Source organism: Cervus elaphus, chromosome 1 (genome assembly GCF_910594005.1).
Source record: "Cervus elaphus chromosome 1, mCerEla1.1, whole genome shotgun sequence".
Classification (NCBI taxonomy): Eukaryota; Metazoa; Chordata; class Mammalia; order Artiodactyla; family Cervidae; genus Cervus; species Cervus elaphus.
This window is the reverse complement of record NC_057815.1, coordinates 91,390,992-91,397,848: the sequence shown is the minus strand read 5'-3', so window position 1 is coordinate 91,397,848 and position 6,857 is coordinate 91,390,992.

Below are 6,857 nucleotides of genomic sequence, written 5' to 3'. Positions count from 1 at the left end.
AAACGCTAGAGAGGGTATAGAGAAAAAGGAACCCTCTTGCACTGTTGGTGGGAACTTAAATTGATACAGCCACTGTGGAGACCAGTATGGAGGTTCCTTAAGAAACTAATATAGAACTGCCATTGACTCAAGAATCCCACTACTAGGCATATACCCTGAGAAAACCATAATTCAAAAAGACACATGCACCCCAATGCTCATTGCAGCATTATTTACAATAGCCAGGACATGGAAGTAATCTAAATGTCCACTAAATGTACAAAACTCTTAAATAGATATTTTGCTAAAGCGGATAGCAGAAGTCAAATAATCACATAAAGGATAGTCACTGCCATTAGCCATTATCAAAATGCAAATAAAAACAAAACTGAGATTATGCTACGCATGTATTTCAATTGTTAGAATTAAAATAAAACAAATTACAAAATAATATAATTCAAAATTGGTGTGTACATATATAACACTTGAATAGCTTTCAATGCATGAGCATCAAATTTTTAAACTGTGTCTTATTAATCTTCATAAGAGTATAAATCTATTCCTACTTCCTGTAGTTAAATCTAATATCTTTCTCCATTGTATTTTGTGAGTTTGTGTCTGAGTTTGTTTGTATGGCATGGTACAGAAAATACTGTTCTTTTACCTGGTAGTCTCTGTACTGATAGTTGCCACAATTAACTTGAGGGCATCCTTGGCTGGGGAGACAATATAGTAACTTCTTGGAGTTTTAGTTTGTGACAAGTGAGGGCAGCTGGTAGAAATGAGAGTCTGGGCTGGACAGATGGCAGCGCAGCTAGAAGTATTCGCATCCTCTCTCCCAGTTCAGTGTGAAATTGTGACTAACGCTGATGTGAGGGATCATGCCTGGAAGTTCAGGATTCTGGTTCCAGTTTGCACACCTAAAAAGGAGTGAGCATTCCTTTGTATCCACCTGTCGTCTGGGAGGCACTGAGGACTACCTGACCCATGTGGACCTAGAGAGGAAGGTCTGTATTGAAGACGACACAGCTGCCCCGACGGTCCTGGATTTCTCACCACAGAATACGTGGAGAGAGAAAAGCAAAATTCCCTGTAAGGCAGTGTATATTACATCTTTTTAGACCATCTTCATTTTATAAAAGTAATATATCAATCATCATAAATCATTGCTTTACAATGCTTGTATTTCTTAATAATTACAAAATACAGGAAGAGAGACGGAGAATTTAGAGAACGCGTGGTATAGACAGGTATGGTTTTGCTTGTTGTACCAAACTTCTTGAGTGGCATGCAGAAAGGTTTAGTTCAATTAGAAAGTAACCTGGGGAAGAAGCTGATCCCAAGAGTAAGAATAATTCCTATTTAAAGAGCACTATTTGTTATGAAGATAGCAGATATTTTAGAGGGTGATTAAGCCTGGTATCAGATACTTGGTGTCAAAAATTACCTAACTACCGAAAAAGACACACAAAAGGTTCACAGCTTCTATCAGCTTTTAACTCAATAGCTCAATTAATAAAGGTAAGCATTGTATTTAACTTCAATCTAAACAGGTAAGCATGACTCATTTTTGTCCAATGTCGAATTTAGTTTTAAATGTACCTATTTATATGTAACATCAGACAAAAAACACTCATTTCAGAAAGTTTAGCAAGGAAACTTTTGTTGTTATTCTTGTTTAATTTCAAAACCCTGATTCAGATAGCCTTTTTAATTTTCTGATGCACATTATTATATTATAAAATAAAAAATTACAAAAGTACTTTATAATATAGTGGGCTACTATACCAAAGTTTACCAACCTCGGCATCACTATCATAATCATTTAAATGCTAACCTTTATTAAGTGATTGCTATGTGTTAAGTATGTAGTTAAGAAGTTTGCATGTATTAAACCTGGGGTTATCTCATTAAAATTAATTGTATATAACTAAGGAATAAGATAGTAAATGAACTTTACTAAAAGGATTTTGCATCCTATTAACATAAAATACTGTTCGTTAAAAATAACTGATGGTAACTGAATCTGACAATACGAAAGAGATTTTGGTATGTTTTCATTTTAATCTTTAGAAACTTCAAATAAGGAATTCAGTTCAGTTCAGTTGCTCAGTTGTGACTGACTCTTTGTGAACCCATGGATTGCAGCACGCAAGGAATTAAACTTCTGGAGTCACCAATTTTAGACTTTTACTTCCTATCTTCAATTTGATTTTACAAACCTGCTTTCAATAGCACCACATACATTTTAATGATAGATGGTGTACTTGCTTATTATAATCCTCACACAGTGGAAAGACCAGAAAAGCAAACATGAGTTATTTGGATAAAAACAAAAGTGACTATGTAAGCTGAATAATTTAGTGGCTCTTCTTTCTGAGTGTAGCAGTAGTACTATCTAAAGGTTTCTGGAGGTTGGAAACCAACATTGCAAAATTTGAGAAGAAAAATTTTGATGAGATTGAGTTTATAAAACTAAGCATAGGTCCCATTTGTTTAGTTTTGCTTTTATTTCCAATATTCTGGGAGGTGGGTCATAGAGGATCTTGCTGTGATTTATGTCGGAGAGTGTTTTGCCTATGTTCTCCTCTAGGAGTTTTATAGTTTCTGGTCTTACATTTAGATCTTTAATCCATTTTGAGTTTATTTTTGTGTATGGTGTTAGAAAGTGTTCTAGTTTCATTCTTTTACAAGTGGTTGACCAGTTTTCCCAGCACCACTTGTTAAAGAGGTTGTCTTTTTTCCATTGTATATCCTTGCCTCCTTTGTCAAAGATAAGGTGTCCATAGGTTCGTGGATTTATCTCTGGGCTTTCTATTCTGTTCCATTGATCTATATTTCTGTCTTTGTGCCAGTACCATACTGTCTTGATGACTGTGGCTTTGTAGTAGAGCCTGAAGTCAGGCAGGTTGATTCCTCCAGTTCCATTCTTCTTTCTCAAGATTACTTTGGCTATTCGAGGTTTTTTGTATTTCCATACAAATTGTGAAATTCTTTGGTCTAGTTCTGTGAAAAATACCGTTGGTAACTTGATAGGGATTGCATTGAATCTATAGATTGCTTTGGGTAGAATAGCCATTTTGACAATATTGATTCTTCCAATCCATGAACACGGTATGTTTCTCCATCTGTTTGTGTCCTCTTTGATTTCTTTCATCAGTGTTTTATAGTTTTCTATGTATAGGTCTTTTGTTTCTTTAGGTAGATATACTCCTAAGTATTTTATTCTTTTTGTTGCAATGGTGAATGGTATTGTTTCCTTAATTTCTCTTTCTGTTTTTTCATTGTTAGTATATAGGAATGCAAGGGATTTCTGTGCGTTAATTTTATATCCTGCAACTTTACTATATTCACTGATTAGCTCTAGTAATTTTCTGGTAGAGTCTTTAGGGTTTTCTATGTAGAGGATCATGTCATCTGCAAACAGTGAGAGTTTCACTTCTTCTTTTCCTATCTGGATTCCTGCTTTTGCACTACAAAGGAAACTATAAGTAAGGTGAAAAGACAGCCCTCAGATTGGGAGAAAATAATAGCAAATGAAGAAACAGACAAAGGATTAATCTCAAAAATATACAAGCAACTCCTGCAGCTCAATTCCAGAAAAATAAATGACCCAATCAAAACATGGGCCAAAGAACTAAACAGACATTTCTCCAAAGAAGACATACAGATAGCTAACAAACACATGAAAAGATGCTCAACATCACTCATTATTAGAGAAATGCAAATCAAAACCACAATGAGGTACCATTACTCGCCAGTCAGGATGGCTGCTATCCAAAAGTCTACAAGCAATAAATGCTGGAGAGGCTGTGGAGAAAAGGGAACCCTCTTACACTGTTGGTGGGAATGCAAACTAGTACAGCCGCTATGGAAAACAGTGTGGAGATTTCTTAAAAAACTGTAAATAGAACTGCCATATGACCCAGCAATCCCACTTCTGGGCATACACACTGAGGAAACCAGATCTGAAAGAGACATGTGCACCCCAATGTTCATCGCAGCACTGTTTATAATAGCCAGGACATGGAAGCAACCTAGATGCCCATCAGCAGATGAATGGATAAGGAAGCTGTGGTACATATACACCATGGAATATTACTCAGCCGTTAAAAAGAATTCATTTGAATCAGTCCTAATGAGATGGATGAAACTGGAACCCCTTATACAGAGTGAAGTAAGCCAGAAAGATAAAGAACATTACAGCATACTAACACATATATATGGAATTTAGAAAGATGGTAACGATAACCCTATATGCAAAATGGAAAAAGAGACACAGAAATACAGAACAGACTTTTGAACTCTGTGGGAGAATGTGAGGGTGGGATATTTCAAAAGAACAGCATGTATACTATTTATGGTGAAACAGATCACCAGCCCAGGTGGGATGCATGAGACAAGTGCTCGGGCCTGGTGCACTGGGAAGACCCAGAGGAATCGGGTGGAGAGGGAGGTGGGAGGGGGGATCAGGATGGGGAATACGTGTAAATCTATGGCTGATTCATATCAATGTATGACCAAAAAAAATAAATTAAAAAAAAAATTTAAAAAAAAAATTAAATATACTAAGCATAACTTGGGTAGGATTTGAATAACTTTAGTATTTCTTAATTTAAATATGATTTTACATTGATAATTCCACTTAAGATTCATAAAATCTTGCTGCATTTGACAAAGAAAAGCAAAGTTAAGAATAAAAAAGATTTCAGTAAATTAAGAACACTGTATTTTTGAGTGCAAGTTCTGTTTTTTTACTTCTTTTGGCTGTTTTTTGAACTTGAGTTTCAGTATAATTTTCAAATGTACTACCCTGTGTGAAAAAGTGAAAGTGTTAGTCACTCAGTTATGTCCAATTCTTTGCGATCCCATGGACCGTAACCCACCAGGCTACTCTGTTTATGGAATTCTCCAGGCAAGAATACTGGGGTGGGTAGCCATTCCCTTCTCCAGGAAATCTTCTTGACCTAGGGATGTTCAAATGTACTATCCTACTTGAACAGAAAGGAATAATTTAGATAGAAGTTCAAAAAATGAGAAAAGACCTTTTATCAAAAGAAGATACAATAAAATTAAAAAGCACACAAAGAAAAACCACTGACAGTAGTTTCTGAAGGCAGAGGTTAACTCACCAATGTAGGGCATGGTGCATACTGGACTGAAAAGACTGAGCGCTCATTCAACAAGCAGTTTTAATCAGTATCCAGGTATTACACTCTACATTGAATTAAACGGGTGAATAAACATGGATAAAGGTGTCAGGATAAGGTAGTGAAAAAAAATAGGCACTGTTTCATGGTCTTATACACATAAAATCATATCTTAATAATGTCACCTATCAGACCCCCATTTCTGATCATTTTAAAAACTCAGTTAAAGCGTTTTTATATTTCTTAAAGTCACATTTTCATTGGGAAAATTCTATAATAATGAGTTAAGTTTAAATAACTTTTGATCCTTAATATATACTATATGTAAAATATAAATATATATAAGTGGTCTGAAATATTGCAGATGATAAAACAGACTCCTATTTAGCTTTCCTTTTCCTGCTGCTGCTGCTGCAGCTGCTAAGTCGCGTCAGTCGTGTCCGACCCTGTGTGACCCCAAAGCCGCAGCCCACCCGGCTCCCCCGTCCCCAGGGAAAAGGAATTCCTCGGGGTGCTCAAGGTTTGGATGGACTGCTCCTTCTGCCCCACATGTGTGTCTACACTTCTGCAGCTGAAATGCTGACCCTCGTCCTCACTTAAAACTGTTAGAATACGGATATAGGTTTGTCTCTTCTTTGCAGTGGCCTTGTCTTTGTGAACTTTCAAATTAGTTAAAACATACCATGAAAGTTATGCATGATATACTGAAAACAATGATGCAATTTGTAACTTCTACAAGAGTGGGTGAAAAGAGTATAATTTCTAGACACACACACACTCTACAGAAGGTACACTTGAACCGTACTGGTCTAAAAAGATTGATGATTCTTTCAACAAGCAATTTTAATCAGTATACAAGTACTACAGTCTACACTGAATTAAATAAGTAAATAAAACAGGAGGGTACAGGAGCTTGTTCTGAATTTGGGGTACAAATCCTCACTTACATCTTGGGACTATTGTAAAGAAACAATCAAGTTGATTCATTTTAATTTATTCAATAAATTAAGAAATTACTTTTGTGAGAAATATACTATATACTCCATAGAAAGATGTATAGAATATCATAAGAAGCTTAAGATCTAGCTATAGCAAAGGGCAAGTATTTAACAAAGATGGGCAACCTCAACTCAACATATTCACATTCACATAAACAAACATACACAAAAATGCAAAAAAAAAAAAAAAAAACCACAAGAATTAATGAATTACACGGGGCCAGCAGAACAACAGCAATTATCAAGGATGTGAGTAATTTAGGAAGATCTCAGAGGTGAATTGTGGCTGATGTTTCTTTCATGCAGTAATTATGTGAGAGGTGAGCATTCTAGTTAGAACCCCTAGCAGGAACATAAGTGCCAGATGTACCTACTTCTTATCTCTTGGGTGTTCCTGGACAGAAAGATCAGCTTAATGATTCTTTTCTCCAAGTTGGAAAATCTGAATTAAAAATTAGGGTAAAAATTATGACTACTGGAACTTCCCTGGTGGTCCAGTGGTTAAGTCTCCCTGATTCCACTGTGAGGGTCCAGATCTGATCCCTAGTCTGGGAACTAGGATCCTACATGCCATGTGGCCAAACTAAAATAAATACATGAATAAAAAGAGAAATTAGATATTTAAAAAAAAATCTATGACTGTTGCTTTCATAGACGTTACGTTGAAGTACACTCTTTTAAAAGATAAATCGTATCCCATAATACTCAATGGTCAGCTCATTAATTTGGT